At 40.5% G+C, this 23,073-nt stretch overlaps 1 long non-coding RNA gene across 1 annotated transcript; it reads right to left on the bottom strand.

Annotated features, from left to right (window-relative positions):
• Positions 1 to 7,530: 7,530 nt before the first annotated feature.
• Positions 7,531 to 22,933, bottom strand: LOC112673421 (uncharacterized). The gene is made up of 4 exons (XR_003144792.3): positions 22,882 to 22,933; positions 15,596 to 15,670; positions 8,200 to 8,322; positions 7,531 to 7,660 (listed from the first exon to the last, which is right to left on the bottom strand). It is a non-coding gene; the product is annotated as an uncharacterized LOC112673421 (long non-coding RNA).
• Positions 22,934 to 23,073: the final 140 nt, after the last annotated feature.

Genomic DNA, 23,073 nt, shown 5'->3' with positions numbered 1-23,073 from the left:
TGCTTTACCATTCCTAAAATCTCAAAGAACAAAAGGTTTCTTTTTTATAAGCCTTTAGAAAAACTAAAGATCTGCCTGCCAGAAAAGGCATATCTGACAGACTGCCTTTGCATCCTCCTAGAAAGAAACCAACCAGATCAAGAGTTTGGTACCTGCATTCTCATCAAACCCTTCCTCCTCCTACCCCTAAATACAAAATAACAAAGCTTCCATAAGCTTCCAAAGTAAGCCCTGCTACCAATCCCTTCACCTGCAAGTGACCAAGATGGGCCATACCACAGAGTGATGTTGTATGCACAAAATTACTTAAAATTCTGCAGTAGATGTCTGATGTGCCATTTGCCTGCCCAGCATGCATTTCCCCTTTCCAAGTAGCAAGGTATGTGGTTCCATCAAAGAACTACCCTCCACTGTTTATGGGTTGAACCCATAAATGGCTCCAGAGATACGCAGAGGACCCAAGTTTGACAAAGGGACAACATACTCCTCACCAAGTGATGTATTTAAGGGTACAAACATGACAGAAGTAAGAAAGAAAAAGCTAGTGCTCTTTCCATAGGCAAGATGTGTAGGATGTGGCTGAAGCTACTGGTGACCTCCTGTGCCACCAGGTAAAAGGAGTTTGCCAGGGAATGAGGCTGGCACACAAAACAGGCAAGAGACTAGAGGGAGATTCTCGAAGATATCACTGCATCTGGTCAACCATGCCGAAGAAGCTGGCCTCTGGTTTTTCCATCCAGTGAGAAAATATATTCCCTTTTAAAAGGAAAATGAGGGATGCCTGGGTGGCTCAGTGGTTGAGCATCTGCCTTTAGCACAGGGTGTGATCCTGGAGTCCCAGGATCAAATCCCACATTGGGTTCCCTGAGGGAGCCTGCTTCTCTCTCTGCCTGTGTCTCTGCCTCTCTCTCCGTGTCTCTCATGAATAAATAAATCTTTAAAAAAAAAAAAAAGAGTCTATTTTGGGGGTTGGATTTCAGTAACAGCTACCTGGAAGACTTTAAAGAAGAACAGTATCTGTAGGGAAGTCCACAGAAAGATCTTTTAAGGAAGATAAATCAATTAAGCTTTGTAAACAAGTTAATTAGATCAGGGATGTGGTTTGGGCTGTTTCAGTGCAATCCTTTTTAACAAACTCAATTTAATCTGTTTTACAGTTACGGACACTATGGAGGTACTTATCTGTAGGTACTTATCTGTAGGGTTCTGAAACCACCGTCTTTACTCTAAAATTAGCATGGTCCTATCTTCTACATTTAGGTGCACATGGAGAGTTTTGTCTACGTTAACCAATAGTTCTCCCAAATTCCCATTCTAAAGCATTCCATTAGTATTTCCCAGCAATGGCAGATGAAAGTATTGAGAACATTTCAGCACAATTAGTAGTTTACCCAAGAAAATAGAATTATTCTTTGCTGCCTTTGTGTAATTGATTCAAATACTTAATATTATTCCTAGTGATTCTGAAGCTCCTTGCTCAGGCTATTTCTCTATAGCATAAAATATGATTATTTTTTTTCACATATAAAGAGTCTTTTCTATTGTAAAATTATGTAGCTGCTGTACTGTCTAGTTGCTGGCATATCCCCACATTAGATAGAGTTGCTTCGGATCAACATCACTTAATTCAAAGTAATAAAATTATCCCGGAATGATGAATTTAGGGAAGAAAAGAGAAACATAGACTCAGGCTAAGTTACCTTGTAAACCTAAGGGAATTATGGAATTCAAAAACAGAATAAATGGAGATGTGGCAAGGATCAATAAAATAATAGACCATTTCTGAGCATTTAAAATTAAAGTCTCATGTTGAGTCTTCAAGATGAAAGGGTCCCAAGGACCTAAACAAAATTAGTGAAAGTGCAGAAGAGCCTGCATCTGTTATGAGTTCTGGTGAGCTCATTCTTGCCAGAAATAATTTAGCACATATCTCCAAAAGATAAACATTTTTAAAAAACAGTCACAATACCATCATCACATATAATGGATAACAATAGCTTCTTAATAGCTTTAAATATCCAATGAGTATTAAAATTTCCCAGATGGCCTCTTTTTCTTTCTTTTTATGTTGCCTTACTCTTATTCTCAAATTGGGGTCCAAACAAACCCACCCCTTGCAGTTAGCTAATACCTCTTAAATTTCTTTGTCTATAGGTTGTCCATCTTCTCTTTAATTTCTTTGCCGTTTCTTAGTTGGTGATGTCAGAGTTTCCTATATTCTAAATTTTGCAGATCCCTTCCCTGAGGTGCCATTTAATGTGTATCTCTTCAGGTTCAGTATGTTGGCAAGAAAACTCTATAAGTGGTGTCATCTATTTCCATCAGGAGGTATAAGATGTCTGGTGGTTTCTCTTTATGTGGTGCCAGTAGTCATTGGGGGTGACTGCATGGTTCAGTGATTGCATTTGAGGTTGAAAAATTGGGACACTCTGATTCTATCCTTCTGTCATCATTATTGAGAGGGAACTCTTCCATATAAAGAGAATTCTCAAGTAAACCAGTTGGTTACTCTGAGGTACAGTATAAAATAAAAGCAGGAAAATGCTGGATTCTTTCCCTTTATTTGCTGGTTTTCAGATTAGTGAGCTGGTCCCCTTCCATCCTTCAGAAGAAACCAATTGCTGTTGTTACATCTTCTGTGCATGGTTTTAATAGAGCTGATGTGTTTCAATCCACTGTTGTCATCATTCTTATGATCCAAGTGAACCCTCCCTGACTGGGGAGTCTCTTTAAGCAGGCCATCAGGCCTTCTGACATGACCCAGGAGCCTTTTCTTCTCATTTCTTTTAGTGAGATAAGATGATCAGTACCTTCTTGTACATTTCCTGCTCCATTTCTGGAATCAGCCATTTCTCTAAGGTGATCTGGCTTCAGTGGAAAACCTTGTTGAGCAATCACAGTACAGGTGCTAGGAGCATCATTGCTACTGGATAGCTCCTGGTTTCTGGGCTTATTCGGAGGACAGAGGTAGGAAATGTCTGTTTTAAGAGAACATGCATCAGGAAGCTATACTTCTATTTCCAATTCAAATTTAGCTTTGCTAAACATTATTCAAATTCTTTTCTATTTTTCACTTGTTCTCTTAAGCTGAATATCTTATTTACTGATGACATTAACATAATTTCTTGTGTCTTCCTATAATTTACTTAAGTAGCTTCCAAATAGAAATAGCAATATAATAATTAACAATATAATTACTGGAAAGGAAAGAAGATTTATTTGATGTTCTTTTTGTCCTTAGCATATATTCCGCTAAGATGTCCAGCCAAATGACTGTTTTGTATATTCACTTAAATTAATTCCTCTGTGTGTCTTAAGCCACACAGTGGTTTAGTGCATAGGTTCATTTCTTTCATTTCGCTTTTGATTTTGCAGAAAGGATACATTAAAAGCAAAATTTCGGGACCCCTGGGTGGCTCACCGGTTGGGTGCCTGCCTTCGGCTCAGGTCCTGATCCCGGGATCTGGGATCGAGTCCCACATCAGGCTCCCTGGGAGCCTGCTTCTCCTTCTGCCTGTGTCTCTGCCTCTCTTTCAGTCTGTGTCTCTTATGAATAAATAAATAAATCTTAAAAAAAAAAAGAAAAATTTCACCACACCACAGGTAATTAATTTCTTTAACATTTTAACATACATGATTCTTGTCATTTCTGTATATGAATGTTATTACAAAAATGGAATCATGGTTGCATAAGGCTTTGTATTTACTTTATTCCCTCCAGAATAGATCGTAAACCTCTTCCCATGTCATGAAAATATTTCTGAATTACTGTTTTAGCTCCTTCCTACTGTCCCATCATTTAGGTGAATTGTAGCTCTCTCCGCTAATCCTCTGTTGTTGACCATTTACGAGGTTTACAATTTTTCACAAATTTAAACAACAATGTGATGAATATCTCTGGAACCAAATGTGTTCACACATTCCCAAATTACTGCTTTAGTATAAATTCCCATGAATGTATTCACCGAGCCAAAAAATAAAATAATCACTTTTGGACTTTTGCTTCATGCTGTGGAATCATTCTCCTAAAGTGTTTGAGAGTTCTCAAGTCCCTAAATTCTCACCAATGCTAGGGGTTGTAATTTATTTTTTAATTTGTCTAATTTGAAAGGTAATAAAGCATATGATTATTGATTATGTAGACATTTCTTTAAATGGATGACTGTAGGTATTCATCTGTTCACTTTACAACAAAAATGTAATTCAGCTTTTACCATCTGCCACGCCCTGGCCACAGCACTATCCAACACAGACACATTCTTCCCCTCCTCTGGCCTAGAGTCCAGAGGAGAAAAAAGACATTTGAATAAGGAAGATTGGAAGGAGAAATGCAAGGCATCATGAAATTGCATGGTAGGAAGACCAAGCCAGGCAGGGTAGTGGGGGTCAGGAAAGATATGGAGGTTTATCCTGAGGCTAGAACAATGAGTAAGGTATAATTAGGGACAAGCAGGTGATTTGAAGGGAGAACCACCAAAGAGAAAGCAGCATGTGCAAAGATCCTGAGGTTCAATTCTATCTTTTCTGTATATGCAAAAAGCTCAACATGAGAGAGAATCCAGGCGTATTCTAAGCAGGACCCAATTTGTATGAAACAGAGATGCCCCTATAAAGGGTAAAGAAGAAGAAAGAGCACCTTGAGCTCCTGTCTCAACCGCCCCCCCACTCCTGTGCTTTCAGGTCACCATCTTCCTCACCAACCAAAGCAACAAGTGCCTCTTCATCACCCCTAACGTTCTCCCAGCCAAACCATGGGATCCAGGTGATTTACAGCAGCTGTGCATCACAAGCAGATTAGAAAGAGAAATCTTTATAATTATACAGGCACGCTGTTATTTAAATATTTACCAACATTAAACACCAAAGGGCTGCAAATGATCCAGGGATTCATATTGTTCTAAGCTAATATTCTTTGTACAGTATTATGCAAATTGCATAAACTTTATTTTCTTGTTGTTGCTGCAAGCAGTGTATCCCAAGGCAGCCATTCACTAAGTTGAAACAGATAAAGTTTTAATAATAAATAGTGATGATGAATAAGTCACAAAGTTTGTGCAATGCTAATGTACTCGCTCACCCCAGGGTAGTTTATTAGATAAACAAGTAACATTTCCTGATTTGCTTTTGCTCAAGCGGCGTCGTTTTCCTGGAAATGTTTGTGCAATAAATTATTTCAACCCATTAGGTGTTAACGGACAAATCATAGTCACTTGCAATCTGTCGTGAATTGCTGAGAATTGAGATTTAAACACTGAAATTATACATTAATTTGGCTTTACAAAAACAAAGCTGGTTAAGAGAAATTAAACTTGGTTGAAATGGGAACAAAACAGTATGTTTGATGCTGAATATTTTAAGCCTGCAAAGGAGGCTATGAATGGTTTCATTAATATTCAGAGCACTTGGGCATTCATGACAACGAGAAAATGCAAATAACAGCACCCTGCCTTGGGAATACCCATTAGCAACGACGCGAATGTGCAGGCGGTATGTTTGCCCACAGGATGCCTGTGCAGCTTCAGGACGGGTCAGGGCCCTACCCACCTGCGCGGTGGTCTGAAACAGGCCCACCTGCCTCCTGGTATCTCCAGGGCAGAATTCATTCTGTGCTCAAGACAGCCTGTTTCCGTTCAAACGGGTGATTAGAAAATGTCTTGGAAAATAGCATCCGGCAGCAAATAGCCGGAAACCACCTCACGGTGCATCAGAAGGGCAGTGATGAGAGGGAAGTGCCGGCCATCTGTACAGTACAGGTCTCCACAGCTAGGAAAGAGAAGGAAGTAAACCCATATGGTCTGAATTCAATTTCTAAGATATGTGCTCTTTTAAATTTCTAGTACGAATTTTATTTACGAAAATCATACTTACATAGCCATGAGGGATGATGAGTTTTCACCAAGTGCACACACATGGGTATCCAACACCCACACCAAGTGTCAGAATACTGCAGTCCCCTAGAGCCCCCTTCTCCTCTACCTCCCTCATACCCAGGGGGACCACCATCCTAACTGGTGATGTCAGGGATTAGTGTTGGAACCATCTACTCTTTCATGTCTGAATTCTTTCTATCAGGGGAATGTCTATGAGATTTGTCTACATTGTTACTTACAGCTGTAGTTTGTGGATGCTTATTAATGGAAAATATTCTGTTGTATAAATACACCACAATTTATTTACTCATTCTCCTGCTGATGGATATCTGGGTTCTTTCCAATTTTTTGCTTTTACAAATAGTGCTGCTTTAAATATTCTTGAACATTCATCTCTGGTGAATGTGGAAATACGTGTTTTTAAAGTAAACATAGCCAGGTACAGATCGGAGTGTTAAGGGACATTCACATCAGTATGGGGGATGTGGATAAAAGGGACTGTGTGTAGTAGGTTCATACACACAACATATATGCACTGGTGACATGCAGCGACCCTGTCTGAAGTTGATAAAATGGTGACTATGTCTGCCTTTGGGTAGAATGTGTAAGGAGGACCCAAAGGAGCGGTACTTTTCACTGTTGATGTTTGTGCTATTCTAAATTTTTCAAAGGGACTAGATTAAACTTGCCATATAAAACTAGTTAATCCAAAATGGAGGGATGTGATGAATCCAGAGTCATTTGGTGTCTAACTGAACATGTGGTCATTATTACAACATTAAAATTTATTTTCCTGGGGGATCCCTAGGTGGCTCAGCAGTTTAATGCCTGCCTTCAGCCCAGGGTGTGATCCTGGAGTCCTGGGATCGAGTCCCACATCAGGCTCCCTGCATGGAGCCTGCTTCTCCCTCTGCCTGGGTCTCTGCCTCTCTCTCTCTCTCTCTCTCTCATGAATAAATGAATAAAATCTTTAAAAAAATAAATAAAAGTTACTTTCCTTCAGCTGTCTCAATGCCTTTCCAAAGTGTATTTCACTCATTTCTCACCATAAGAGTGAAGAAAGCATTTGTGACCATTTCTGTAGACCATATGTGTACCCTGATTTCATTTAATCATCAGAATCAACCTATGAAATAGGCTTTATGCAATAACCCACTTCACTAATGAGATGACTGGAGATCAAGGAGGTGGGGTGGTAGCCTAGGGTCACATGGTTTTTGGATCCTCAGTCAAGTACTCTTTCCAGTCATAAGTGCCCCAAAGAGCTTGAAACACACTAGCATCAAAATGAGAAGAAGCAAAAGAAGATGAAGGACAGAGAAACTTTGAGGTTAATCCCTGAGGGGTTAGAGGTGCCATCCTGGAATAAACATGGGGCCTTCCATCCCCTCTCCTCCCCCAGTGCAAGTCATATCCTTAGTGACCCTTATTTGTCAGTGTTTTCTGCTTTAGATGCTCTAGGCCAGGGTCAGCCCGCATTTTCTGTAAAGGGCCAGACAGTAAATATTTTACACTTTGTGGGCCATTTGGTGTCAAACTTCTCAACTCTGCCTCATTGGAGCATAAAGTTGCCACAGACAATGCAGAAATGGATGGGTTTGGTTGTGTTCCAATAGAACTTTATTTAGGTCACTGAAATCTGAATTTCATACAATTTTTACATCATGAAATATTCTTTTTATTTTCCAACCATTTAAAAATGCAGTCACCATTCTTATTCTTAGCTCTTGGGCCGGACAAAAACGGTAATCCAGATTTGGCACACTGGTTTCAGTTTGCCAACTGTTGCTCTAAACAGATGCAAAAAAATAGGTTAACACAGTCACTGAACAGAACCTTATCAATTTAGTTAGAATTCTTTCAGTTGTTAAATGGGAACCAAATTGAAACTAGAGATATCAAAATAGGGAATTCATGAACTTGTAACAGGGAAGCCCAAGGGTGTTGGTGTTCAGACATGGTTGGTGTAAGGGTTTGGTTAACAAGTTGCTCACTCTTCCTCCATGCCTTCACCTTTATCCTTCCCTTCCCTCCCTTCCTCTTCTTCTTCCTTCCTCCCCACCATCTCCCTTCTTGTCTTCTCTTGAATTTACTTAGTCTAAGACTATGTGGTCTTTAGTTCTTGTGATCTCAGCAATATCCAATTCCTCAGTCTAGGCAAAAGCTCTTTCTCTTTACCAGTAGGCAAAATCCTGTCCAATTTATCCTAAAACAAACTCTGTTCAGACATCACTACCTGCTTCTTCCATTTGACACTTATGCTCAGCCATCTATTGAGCTGCTTGCTCTGTGTCAGATGAGAATAAAAAATGAATACATGCAGACTCACCATCAGGAAGTTGAGTTTCATGGGAGAGACAGCAAAAGGAACAGGATGTGGCAACAACAGTACACTTTACCTAGATTTCTCTCACATCCTGTGAGGTCCTTGTGATATTCTTGTTCATCTCCCCTATGATACAGGGGGCAAGGGGTGGACAGAAGTGTAAGGACTCATTCTAGTATTCCTAGCATTCATTGATCAATTAATTCTTATTTCATAGTTTTTTGAGAGTCTACAGTGTGCCAGACATTATATTAGGCATGGGATACAAAAAGGTAAAACTGAATAAATGCCATCTTTGCTCATATGAAATGCATGGTCTGTTGCATAGCACCTGCCACAGTGTCTCAATTTCTTCATCTGTAAATTAGAATTATTCTGAATTTGGCTAAGAGTCAAACCCTAGCTCCACTGCATGTTACTAGCTTTGTAAACTTCAGAGAGTTACTTACCCTGTGCAAGTCTCTATAAGCCTTTAAAGCAGAGGCATAAGGGCAGTCCCTATCTCATGGGGTTGTGTCGAAGATCCATTGAAATAATATACATACCACATTTAGCAGAGTTCCTGAAGAAACCACTGGTGGTACATAAACATACCTAATATTAGTTTGTTCTAACCCATAGTCTGAAATGTAATAAATTCTCAGTAAATGCCTTTTGAATGGATTTTGCCCCTTAGATACTCTGAGAAAAAGCCTGATTCTCATAGCCACCTCTATTACCCCCAGCCTATTGTCCTATACCCCTGAAATGCACATGTCCTGCATGTGACTCTGGCTTCTTATTTAATCCCCACAATCATGGAGTTGCCATCAGCCCCTAACGGTGCCCCCATCCAAGCCTCAGCTCTTTTCCCCAGAGCCTGGGCTCACTAAAGCCTCACTGGATTGTTGTTTGGATCTTACTATGTGACTCACAGCTGGCCTCAGATTACTCAGGTTGAGAGCAGATTGATAAATATGGATTCCTTGTATTGAGTGTAAATTTTTAAATAGATATGGAAACCAGCTGGCATCCAACAGCGCCTGCCAAAAATTGTTACCTTGTTCAGTAAAACAATCAACACAGTATTCCACATAACTCACAGGTTCCAATCCCCATCCTTATTTTCCTGGAAAATGCAGCCTATCCATGCATTTATGTTACAGCTTAATTCCTTAACATTGATGCAAAACACTGTTGTGATTGATAAAATTGTCAGTATAATAATACAAAGATAATAGAAATCTACTGGCATACATATGTAGAAAATCACCAGAGACTATTGATACCATATAAATGATGAGAGCAAGATCAATGTGCCACAGTGTCACGATTCTTAAAGATCCGTGAGAGAGGTGAGAACAAATGAAACCTAACCGAATGAACATCCTTAATGAAATGAATGCTCTCAAAGACCTGGCCCAGGCCCACCACAGATTAGACTACCCTGCCCCCACACCAGCATCCAGACAAAGGAACATTTCAGAGACAAATGCTGTTTATACAATGTCAACTATTCTTTTATGTACAAAAGCTGGAGCATAATTAAAAACTGTGAGGCCTAGGAAAAGGAGGAGAAGGTGACCCATTAACAAAAGAAAACAGTCATTAGAACAAAGCCATAGATAGCCTACTGTTGCATAGCAGACAAGAACCTTTTGATACAACTCTGAAAAATGTGCTCAAAAATCCAGTGTAAAACAGGGATGCCTGGCTAGCTCAGTTGGTAGAGTGTGGGACTCTTGATCTCAGGGTCAGTTGGTGCAACATGGGACTCTTGAACTCAGGGTCATGAGTTTGAGCCCCACCTTGGGCAAAGAGATTACCTAATTTTTTTTTAATCTGGCATAAAATGGACAACATGTGAATAGATAGAAAATTTTTGCAGAAAAATGAATACCTTAAATAACAATTAGAAATGCAATAACTGAAAACACCATACAAAATATTAATAGTTCATTTGACAGGCTTAAAAAGATGACACAGCAGAAGAAAGGATCAGTGAAGAAAGGATGAAATAAACTATTCACACTGAAGCACAAAATGGAAAGAAGAGCATTTTTATAATGGAGGAGGATGTCCTAGAACTATGATTGAATACCAAATAGTCTAATAGAAAAGTATTTGAAATCATAGTTGGCAATTACTAAAATGATGAAGGACATCGGCCTGGATATCCAAGAGTCTCTGCTAATCCTGAGCAGTGTGAATAGGAAGAAAACCATATCCTGGCACATCTTAATCCAACTTCCAAAATCAAATGTAGAGAGTCTTACAAGTGTTCATGGGGGAGAAGATGTATACAGTGAAACACTGAGAAGAGTGGAAGCTAACATCTCAACAGAAGCTAGGGAGGGCCATATTTCAAAATTAAGAAATGTGGAAGATACTTTTAGGTAAAAGCTGAAATACTTCATATCCAACAGATATACACTTCCAAAAGTAGGTGAAAGGACATTGTTTAGGGTTATGGGACTAGACTAGGGTTATGATACTAGACTCTTGAGTGTTCAAAACACAGGTAATACAGTATTGAAAGGTTGTTAACATATGCAGAAGTAAAATATATGACAAAGCACAGAATGTTATGGGGGTTGGATGGAATTCCAAGGTTATATTTATGTGGTTCATAAAGTGGTAAGATATTATTTAAAACTGTAATGATTTAGGGATGCATGGGTGGCTCAGTGGTTGAGCATCTGCCTTTGGCTCAGGGCGTGATCCTGTCCTGGGACTGGGTCCCACATCGGGCTCCCTGCAAGGACTCTGCTTATCCCTCTGTATGTCTCTGCCTCTCTCTCTGTGTCTCTCATGGATAAATAAAATCTTTTAAAAAATAATAAAAAATAAAACTGTAATGACTTAAAGATGACTATTGTAACATCTAGAGCAACCACTAAAATACAAAAGATACAACTAACAAAGACTGGAGGAAGAACACTACAAAATTATCCAGTTAACCCAGCAAACAGAAGAGAACAATAAAGAGTAGGTGGAACAAATAGAGAAAAAAAAGACAAAATGGCAGACTTAAACCCAACCATACTAACAACTACATGAAAAGTTAGAAGATGAAATATTGCATTGGAAGAGAGAGATTGTCAAATTTTAGCAGGGAAAAAAATGAAGCTCCACTGTATGTTGTTATTTACTAGAAATCTAAATGTAGACATAAAAGTTGAAAGTAAATGGGCGGGAAAGATGTGTCAGGCCAAAAATAAGCATAAGAAAATTACATTAATATCAAAAAAATAAGACAAGTAGCATTACTAGAGACAAAGAGGGCTGTTTCATAATTATTCAAGGTCAATTCATGAAGAAGATGTAACAATCCTGAATGTCATACAAATAACAAGAGATTGAGAAAATGTAAGTAAAAATTGGCAGAGATCAGAGAAACAGATGAATCCAGAGTCTTAGTTGGAGATTTTAACATTTCTCTCTTAGTAATTACTAGAACAACTAAAATACAAATGTATGAGGACATAAAACATTTGCTTAGCACTACCAATAAACTTGAGTATTCAAATACACATTGAACAATCACCAAGATAAAGTAAAATGACAGGTTATAAAAACAAATCTCTGTAAATATCAAGAGACTCAAAATATACAGAAGCTGCCTCTGACCAAAATAGTGTGCATAAAACAATGACATCTAAAAAAATCTCAAAATGGCTGAAAATTAAGCAAAATACAACCAAACGATGTGTCAAAGAGTATATCACAAGGAAAAATAGAAAGTAGATCAGCTGAATAATAAGGAAAACAAATATTAAAATTATGTGACTAGAACACACATCAAAGGAGCAGAATAAAAGGTCCAGAAATAGACCACTACATTGATTGTTGAGAAAGGCACCAAGTCACTTCATTATAGAAAGGAAAATGTGTTCAGTAAATGTGAAACAACTACATACCTGCATGAGGAGAAAGAATGAATTTTTTACCCACATTGCTCCATACCAGATAATGATCATGATGGATTCTAGACCTAAATGTAAAACCTAGAACCATGTATGTTCTAGAAGAAAACAATATTTTCACAACCTTAAGGTGGGCCAAGATTTCTTAGATAAAACAACATGTACCAAAAAAAGGGAAAATAAAAGTTAAATGGGATTCATTTTTTAAATGTGTTCTTTGAAAGACACCATTATAAATACACAGCCACAAAAAAGGAGAAAATTTTCACAATTTTATCTAACAAAGGACTTGGCTCCAAAATGTTTAAATAGCTCCAATAACTAATAAGACAAATACCCCAATTAAAATAGTGGGGGAAAGACTTGAACAGACACTATAAGCACACAGAAAGATGTTTCACACCAACCCTTACCAGAGAAATGCCTCTTAGAACTAAGTACCACTTCACAGGCATTGGTATGACTGAAGTCAAAATTCCTGACAGTGCTCAGTGCTGGCGAGGATGTGGAACCCTCGCACACTGCTGGGTAGGTGTGTAGAATAGTACTTCAAATAGCTTCTTGGCAGTTTTGTATAAAGTTAAATAAACAACTCCTCTATAACCCAGCAATTCTACCCCTAGGAATTTACTGAAGAAAAATGAAAATTTGTGTCTGCGGAAAGACTTGTACAAGAAGGCACATAATGATCTTCATTTTGATAGCCCAGAACTGGAAACCATCCAAATGTCTATCAACAGGTGATTGGATGAACAAATTGAGGTATGTTCATAAAATGAAATGCTACCTGTCGATGAGAAGGAGAGAACAATTGTTAAAATACAATAACCCATGGATAGATTATTAAAAAAAAAGATACTAAAGAATGTGTTCTATATGATTCCATTGATATGAGATCTAAGGATAAAGCTAACTATAGTGACAGAAATCAAAAGTGCTTTCCTTTTCAAGGGGATCAGCTGGAAAGAGGACTTGGGAAGTTTTAGGGGATGATAAAGTGTCCCCCATCTTGTTTTGCTGATGATTACATGAGTGCATACAACGGACAAAATCCGTTGAACTAAACATTTAAGCCTTCTGCATGTTCTTATTTATTAAGTAATCCTTGATCATTAAAAAGATTTTAAATTTCTACCCTCTACATGATGAACAGATACAGTTTAAGAGAAAGGTGCAGAATTGATGAAGGAGGAGTCTATGCAGTGGCCCAAATCATGCAACAAACTCTCTGGGACATCTGGCTTCTATAAGTCCAGACTTTTGGGGATGAGCCCAGCCTCCTTGATGGAAGCAAAGCAAAGGAAGTCAATCCCTGCTGGAAAAGCCACCCTTCCAATAACGAGCTCTACCCATCCCCAGCTCCTTCCCATCCCACACTGCTGTGCGTGTGGCCACACCTGCTGTTGCACTACGCTGTTTTCTTGGCTCATCTCACTCATCCTATTACCCTCTCCTGGTCAGTTTCTCCTTTTCCAAGGTCCTCCTTGAGTTTAACAGCATATCATTGTCCTTCTAGGTATTTCCCACCTCCATTTCAGAGTCTGGGGTAGGGATGGTGTGGTCCCCGTCTCTGGGGGGCTTTAAGCAGACAATGATATAGACAATGATATGTCTAAGGAATTAAAATCAGGGGGAGCGAAGCACTTAATGGCGAAACTAGACCAGCTGACAGGGTCCTCACAACACGGACCTTCTACCATTTTATGACAAGTGCTCCATCTATGTTTGTGCAGCCTACTAAATCAAAATTATGGGTTCACTCATTCTTAATCTAATTAGCTAAATTTAATTCTATCCTGTATGTATTTTGTTAGACCAGAGGATAGAATTTCACGCGTATTCATTCTGGCAAGAAATTCTGAAATTTTCTTTGATCATCTGCTAATTTTGCTTCTGTAACAATTAGCTGTTGCTCAGCTGCCCTAGCTTCCAGGCAGAACCTGATGCTGATTTTAATTACTTAACCTAAGACCAAGGCAAAGTGAAATACCCACCGAGTCCTATTCCAATTGCACTTCATTTAATGTGAAATCTTTCGCTTGCAGGCTTGGACTTTGCTCTCTGAATTAAGCATCACACGTTGTGTGGCGTTTAAATATTAGTTTCCTCGATTCTTCAATTCTTTACTCATGACCTTTCACAGTCATTGTTATTAATTAGCCCAATAGTCACTGCGTTGCCTCTGTTGCTGTGGTCCCAGTGACCCTCCCCTGTGGTCCTCTCGGGTGAGCCATACCACCTCCAGTGTGGGTTTCTAAGGATAGTTCCTTTCAACCCTCAGAACAAAGACGTCGAGGGCTTTTGGCTCTACCTTGTCAAGACATCCTTGTGATGGTTCTTGCCTTAAATCTTTCACCTTAGGTCCACTTCTACCACCACTGAAAGGATTGTTTTTAATCTTATCAGGTAATTTAGATTAATGTAGGTGGAAGGAGGAGTAACCAGACTTTATACTTTTCACACCACCCACAGCCAGATCTAATGACAGAGTGATGATCTTGACTGGAGGTTCAGTACTAATCTGGCTTAGCGGATTTCTTGCATTCACTTCACATTTTAATTCAGGCTCTAGTTTAAAAAAAAAAACAAAAATAAAGTTTAATGGCTTGATGCCGCTGAGTTGGAGCATCTTTCCAGTCCTATCAGCAAACAGGGTCTGTTTATGCTTGGTTTTCCTTCCTGCTGGCCACACTAACATTATGTCAAGTGGCAGCCAATCATCAGACTCATTTCCTGAGCAAACTGTGGCAAAGAATAGGCAGCACAGAGAATTTGCAGAGATACCCTGTTTTTGGATAACTTGCAAATATGCCTAAAGAAAGAGAAATCAAATTCTCTTCATTTTTTAAAGCAAAAGATTGGGAACACACAGTGATCTCATAAGAAGTGCTTGTCCTAGTTTAGAAATCCAGATGTCCTCCTGATTGATATCAGAAGGATCACCTTGGTGTCAATTATCCAGATCATCAGAATCCCCCCAAAAAACCTACTTTTGGGATATGTAGGCTTTACAAGATTATTACTCTGGAGAGAGGAGCTAAGGGGGGAAAAAAAAGTTGTTTTCAGTAGCCACAAAGAGAAGTCTGTGTACAGTGAGTGTGTGCCTGCACCCACTGAGTACTAAACGTTCAGGGTACCTGTTTGATCTCCATAATTCAGCACATTGTCTGATGAGGCCAGATAGAAAGCACTTCCCAATAATGGAGAAATGAAGTGGGTATGGAAATGTGAGGATGTCCCAAAGTTCATACACACACATCTTCTGAATGTCTGTTTTCAGTCCATGAGGAAACTGGGCGAGCAAACCCAAGCAGTCTCAACTCCCAAATACAGGAGACCATCTGATTTAGAGTACCTTCTTCCCTGCAGTTGGCCACCATACTAAGAGAGCCATTTAATTCAGACTCTTTGTGGTCATGAAGTGAGGTCCAAGCTTTTCCTTTGTCCCTAGGTTATGGTACCAGGTAGCCATTCTACAGACAATAAGTACTCACAAAATATTCAGCCTGTGGTGAAGATGCGACTCAGGCCGTAGTCCTCAGGCCATTGTTTCAGCACAGAGTTGACAGCTGTGGAGACAGACGCACACTATCAGAAGTTGTGTTCTAGTCTGATGCCCCAAACGTCCTATCAGGAAGGGGCCAGTCCCCTGCTCCCTTCCGTCAAAGGTTCTGAACTTCCCACACCACTGCCACAAATGCCCTCATGCCCCATCCCACAGTCTCTGCATCTCTGATAGTTTCTGTCTTTAATTTATATATTCTACCTCCCTTTGTTTTCTTCTACACATCTTCTTTTTTTCTTTTCTCTTGCTCTTTGTATCTTTGCCTGTTTTGCTCTACTTGTTTGTCTATTATTTATGAAACAGATCCTCAAAGCTCCCTCTTCACGCAGAACACTGGGTTTGAATTGCTTTGAATGTTCTCCCTCTGAAATGAGACATAACTCTCTGGATACCCTAATGCCCTGCCTACCATTTCATAGCTTCTGAAAAGATTTATTCAGAACATGCAGGTATTTTGAATATTGTTCAACTGTATGCAAATATAGGAAGCATTAATATCTTCTAGATAGGATTGACATCCTCAAATTATTTTTGTTCAATAAACATGTGCTGCTCACAAGTTTTGCCTGGCACTGCTGTCCAGAAGTGAGGAAGGAGCCTGAGAGATGAGTGATGTGTGCAAGAACCCTCATTCCTATCCTCCCTGGCAGACTACATGCAAAATGTTCACAGATTGTGATCAGTGCCATACAGGCAGATGCCAGGTGCCATGATGGAGGAGGGAATGGGTCTGCTTCCTATCAGGCCTTTGTTGGCTCGGACTGCCATAACAAAATACTGCATATTGGCTGGATTAAACTAAATAAATTTATTTTCTCATAGTTCTGAAGGCTGGAGGTCTAGGATCAGGGTGCCAGAATGATCAGGGTCTGACAAGGTCCCTCTTCCTAGTTTGCGGATGGCTGCCTTCTCCCTGTGTTCTCATGTGGCCTGTCTTCAGTTCTTGCATATGGAGAGAAGGAGAGATTCTGTATTCTTATAAGGCCACCAATCCTATCTAATAGGTCCCCATCCTTTTGGCTTCATTTAACCATAATTACTGTAGTGGTCAGGGTTCTCCAGAGAAACAGGATCAATACAGTACATAGGTAGGTAGGTAGGTAGATAGGTTGATGATGGATGGATGGATGGATGGACAGATGGATGACAGATATCCTCGATGTGTATATATGTACATGTGTATATATGTATGAGTGTGTGTATATGTAATACAGAGATAGACTAGACATAGATCTATATCTACATATAGATGTATGTAGGGCATGTGTGTATATGTAATAGATACAAATATAGAATAGACATAGGATATATTAAATAGATAATCTATGTAAAGGGACTGGCTCATGGAATTATGGGGATTGAGATGTCCCATCAAATGCTGTCTGTAAGCTGGAGACCCAGGAAAGCCGGTGATAGAGTCCTAGTCCAAGTCTGAAGGCCTGAGAATCCAGGGGGCCTATGGTTTAATTCCTAGTCTGAGTCTAAAGGCAAAAGAAGACCAATCTCCCAGATCACACAGAGAGAACAAATTCTCCCTTTGGACACAACCATCCATAGCAGATGGTCAAGAAAAAACTCTTTGGAGATTCAGAGAAAACCTGTCATTGAAACTCTGTGGAAGACCCACTGCAGAGGGAGAAACAGAGAAAATGCTGGTGAAATTGGTCATAGGATCAGCATCCAGCCTTCTATTTAGGACATGTCAGATTTGAGGTTCATGTGACATCTAAATGGATGGATCAGTTAAGCAGCTGAATAAAAGAGTGGAAAATTCAATAATAATTCAAATCACTTATTTCTTCCTAAAGCACATTTGTCAAAGATCTCCAAGATAAAATGTCTGTGTCTTTCTATGGCTGCCCTATCTGGATCATTGCCAGAATCACTTGGCTAGCATAGAACAAGCCATTTTGGTGTGGGGGAAACATGGAGAATAAGTTGGCAAACCTGCAGGCAGACCAGCTAGCTCCAGGTGTACCCTAGGGAAGCAGGTGGAATGATCTGCACCCAGATTCTGGATTTTTTTCAAGGTAATACACTCATATGGCTTACCAGAGGTGCATTTGGGGTTTCATTAGAGATTACAATTAGTCAAAACAAATCCTTCCTGTCTGGGAAGTTGCAGGGTACTAAATGAATTCCTCATGAGGGTCCCCAGTGGCCAATTGCACATCAGAAAATGCTGCTGTCACTATCTGAGTCCATTTTATTAAGTCCACAGCACCTGAAATTGCCTCCTTTTTCTTCCCCAAACACCCAGGTCCTTAATACCCTGTAATCCACTGTCTTTGCCTTCCTACCACACAGAGTTGTTTAGAGAAATCAATTGAAGACTTCTTCCCACAGAATACATGATTTAGGGGGAGAGGAGGGGAAGCTTCCCAACTTTGTTAAAGGTCTCACCCCTCCCTGGGAGCAGAGGTTTCGGGAAGGACTCTGCCCCTTTCTGCTCCCAAGTGTTGGACAGAGACTTTCATATAGAGAAGTATCCAAGATGTTACATTAAATGTAGTGTGTAGATAGAACTCATCCTGATTTTAATTGCTTTATTCCTCTCCACCAAACAAAACATGTAGAAGCCTTAACAGGCTGATAAGGGCCTCCAGGCGCCGTTTTAACAACTTGCATGTAATTTGCAGATTGCAAGCATTGGCAAGAAAGGCTCTTGGTATAGATCCTACGGTGGGGTTGCCACCAGGGGAAGGAAGGAGTGGAGGAAATCTTTAGTACTTTCTTGATAATGTATCTTAATCTCAGTTGCAAAAGTATACCAGTTTTCAAATATGTTTGTGTTGATGTGCTTCAATACAGCGTCTCTGGGAAGATGGAAACTAGTGACTAGACATAATTCATGCAGATAATATAAAAATATCTGGGGCTCATTTGATTACAGTGTTTCAAATATATGACCCAGAGAGAAGTGACTCCTATGGCTTCCTATGGTCTTAGCACCTTAATTCTCCCTCACTGAGTGCTATTCTGAATTAATTCTCTCTCTCATTCAGCGTGCAAGGTAATGCAGACATGTATGCAGTGCTTCCTGGGAGAAAACCAGGAGTCTCTAACTCATTTGGAAATGCTAAAAATTGGGTTTCTCTGAGCACATGAAGTATCATCTGAAGGAGATTATGGGTAATATATTTTGAGATATTCATGAAAGTGGGAATTAGCCCTTCAATTATAAAGAAGGGACTTCTCCTTTCAAGTTTTTACGTATAAAAAGCCTGGACGTCACTTCTCGAACACTTCTAATAAGAAAAAGCCAGGCAGACTAAAAATCAATGACTTTCCTTGGACCCATTGGAGAACGGAGTTCCCAGGGTAAACCAACCACTAATGGGGTTCAGGATATGCTATTCCAAAAATATGGCACCTTGGCAGATTGAATATTTCAAGCTGAAGGAATTTGAGAAAATGTCAGGAACAGGAAGTCGTTCTGACCTTCCCCTCACCCTTCCCCTATGAAGTGGGATCTTAAAGCGCTCATGGGAGAGCTGACCCGGTCAGGGGCCCTGAGAGGGTAGAGGAACATTTCTTCCTCTGCCACACCACCAGCCCAATGTGTGGAGAAGCAGGTGAACCCAGATAGACACAGCTGAGCTTGGCTCGCCAGGCACCATAAACTGGTGGTAACACTTAGTAAATTTGACAAATTGCTATAAACTGAATGCATACTAGCTTCAGAGTGAGAAATTCCTAGGGGCTTCAGTATTAGGAGCATCCCCACCCTTTTGTGGACTTTATATCAGGGAAGCTCTCCCACCCCAGGTTCTCATGGTGGAAGTCCTGGAAAAGATCCTCTCCTGGCTCTGGTAGAGGAGGGTAAGAGTAATCCTTGCAAAATATCCCAGAGCCTTCTCCTAAGGAAGGTCCAGTCTGCAGGAGAAAGACTGCCAGCCCATCCACCTGGATGAAGGGCCTTCCTTGTCTCATCTAAGGCAGAAAAAGCAGTCAACATGGGGAATGCATTAAGATTGAGAAGGCTGTGGCCAGAAGAAATAGAGGACTAGAAAGCCGTGCCACAGGAGAGAAACACTTGCAGGGGCCACAGACCAGACACATGGCCTGCTAAAACACAGGTTTAATGTGAAGACAATAGAACATGCCCCATCCTCCCCACCCCTCTCCAGCACACAAGTAGGGCTCCAGAGTAACAGCCAAGTTACAGCTGAAAGAGCCCCAAGACATCGGTTGTCTGTGAAGAGAAGGATTTGGGGGAAGTTCAAGGTCAAAGAGCAGACAAAAACAAGGACATAAGAGGAATTTGAGGTGCTCACCTATAGCTACTTGCACACATCAAGCCCCGTCCCACTCTGAGACAGATAACACATATCTTCACCCTAAAGCCTATTTACCTCTGTTCCTTCTACCGGTTCCTATTACCCTGAATCATCAGACTAGGGGTTTAAAACAACTCTGCCTAATATGCTAAGGACCCCAGCAGAAAAAGTAGAGCACATGCAAGAACAGATGGTAATATAAACACAGAGATGGAAACACTTAAGAAGGAATGAAAGGAAAATACTAGAAATAACAAACATCATAAAGGAAATGAAGAGTGCCTTGGCTGGGCTCATCAGTAGGCTGGATAGAGCTGAGGAGAGAACCAGTGAGCGTGAGGAGATGTCAACAGAAACTCCTTGAACTGAAATGAAAGAAGAAAAAAATCACACACACACAGAACAGAACAACCAAAAGCTGCCAGACAATGTTAAAAGGTTTAACATGTTACTGGAAAATGAGGAGAAAGAACAGAGCAGGAGTATTTGAAATAATAATGGCCAAGAACTAACCAAAATTAATGACAGATGCCAAACCCAAGATCCAAAGAACTGAAAATTACCCTAAAAAACACACCTAGGCATATGCTATTCAAACAACAGAAAAACAAAGACAAAAAATCATGAACAAGACAGAACAGTACAGGAGGGGAAAAAACCAGAAACCCCAAAAAACCTTACCTACAGAGGACCAAGCTTATGAGTCACAGTGAAGTTATCAGAAGCCACGCCAGCACAAAGAGAATGAAATTAAACATTTAAGGTTGAAAGAAAAACACTTTCTATATCCAGAACAATTGTCCTCCAGAAATAAAGGAGCAACAAAGTCTCAGACCAACAAAAAGTGCTGTAATTCATCACCAATGGACCTGCCCTGTGAGAAATGTTCAAAGTTCTTCAGGCAGAAGGAAAATGGAAGAGGTCAGAAACATGGATCACACAAAGAAAGGAAGAACTTCAAGAAGGCATCGTCGAAGGAAGAAGAATAAAGTCTTTTATTTTTCTTACTGATCTGTGAAAAGTTAAGTATTTCATGCAGTAACATTAAGAGTGGACAGAAGCAGAGATTGGGAACGCTGAAGGAAGGCTCTTCCACTGTGTAGAGAGGTGGGGTGGTGGGTCAAGATGGACTTGGACGTAATCTCCAAGCACGGGGTTCCCGCTAAGTAGAGCAGCTTGGTGTCCAGAGTGGATGAACCGGGAACGTAGGGCAGAATGGTTCAGAGCTCAGCTCTCAAGCCAGAGACAAGAGCCCTGCTAGACCCGACCCTGCCACCCACCAACTACGTCGGTGGAAGCATGTTATTAGCCCCTTTATCCTCAGGTGCCTTGTCTCAGAAGTTGGGACTACCCACAGTTCCTTGATAAGGTTGCTCTGAAGGTTGAGATAATGCAAGTAAATGGTTAGCAGAACACCTGGCAAATAGTGCATTTTCTATATAAAGAAGCAGCGGTTCTCAAATTATGGTCCCTGGACCAAAGCATCAGTGTCACCTGGGAACTTGTGAGAACTGCAAATCCTCCACCATCACCCCAGAACCAATGATTAAGAAACTCTGGGGTGAGCCTGGCACTTTGTAGTAACAAGTCTTACAGGTGACCGATGCTCGGTAAAGAATGAGAGGCAATGCTTTCCAGGATTTGGGAGTTGCCAGCGATGCCAAATCCCGATAGGGCTTCCTAGACTAGAAACCCTGCTCAGCTGACTTCCTTATCACTAAGAGCTCTATCACAACTAGTTCTGACAACAGTACTTTTAAACATCCCTATTCTGGTCATTTCTGATCACCCTTTATCTTCATTCTCAGATGCAGCTCAATACTGGCACAGAATAAGATTCTCAACAAAAATTCCTATCGAATGAATGGATCAATAAATCTGATAGACCCTGGACAGGCATCCTCAAGGATCATGGCCTCCTCCTCTACATTACTAACCTACCAGGAAGGCAGGGGTCCAGAGGCATCTTGCTTCAACCTACATTATATGACATCTCCTCCCCGGGGGCCTGGGAGAGAGAGAGAGAGGATCATCAGTTTGACCCCCCAGTGCAGGGTTAAGAGGCTTTGATCCTATCACCTGCTTTCACAGGATCCAAGGCCGAAAGGCCCCATGAGTCACTATATACCTGATTCAAAGAGAGACGAAAACCAGAACCAGGATCCCAATGTTTTATCTCTTGGTTCCACTCACAAGCTATCAAATGTTGAGGTCTCTTGATGGAAGTATTTTCTCAATTCATTAGTTCAGTTATTTTAGTTTAGGTGTAAAGTTGGATTGGGCCTCTGGTGCACACACAGTGCTGCGATGGTCAGTGTGGGGGATTAAGTGATAGGCCGTCCCCAGAAGTCATCCTCTGCTGTAGACAGCCTTGTGATGTGCGGAGTATGGCACAAACATCATGAGAGAGGCACCCCCATGATGCTAGGGAGTCCGTCCCAACTGATCAGGGCTGGCCTCAGGCAGGAGCTAGCGATTAGAGCAGCAGCTGCTGGGGGGGGGGGGTCTCCTTGGAGACATACTGTCCTCTCCAGAAGAGTGGAATGTCCTACCTGGCTGTCACACAGAGAGATGGAGTTAACGCAGGCAGCAGGTCCCTTTTGCATGTTAAACTTGGGTTAAAATGCCTTTAGTGGACATACCTAGTGCTGGCAATGGTGTAAAGAAATTAATATTCTCATATATTTCTGGAAGTATCTGATAAACCAGCAAATGGGAACAATAAGCTTTTGGAGAGTATCAATTCAACACACATGAAGAGCTATCATAATTTTTTTTTTTTTTTGTCATTGAGTCCAGGGATCAGACATGTGGAAATCTGACGTAATGGATGTTGTTTTAAATAGAAGGGGAATAATATTCTCCACTGCATTCATTTTGAAACAAACAGAGGCAATACAGATGACAGAAAAGGGGTATGTAAATCGATACCAACCACTCAGTAGTTAGTGGCCATTAAAATAATTTTGCTGAAGGAATTCAGCCACCTGCAAAAAAAAAAATTTAAAGTAAGTTAAAAATCATGACTCAAAAGGTTACTGAGTATGATTGCAAATATCTAATAAAAAACATTGCAGGAAAATACTGGAAGGAAATACAGTAAAATAACAATGCTGTCATTCAGATG

This window comes from Canis lupus, chromosome 24, assembly GCF_003254725.2.
Source record: "Canis lupus dingo isolate Sandy chromosome 24, ASM325472v2, whole genome shotgun sequence".
NCBI classification, from domain to species: Eukaryota; Metazoa; Chordata; class Mammalia; order Carnivora; family Canidae; genus Canis; species Canis lupus.
The sequence above is the reverse complement of the archived record's forward strand: the minus strand, read 5'-3'. Positions and strand labels throughout refer to the sequence as shown.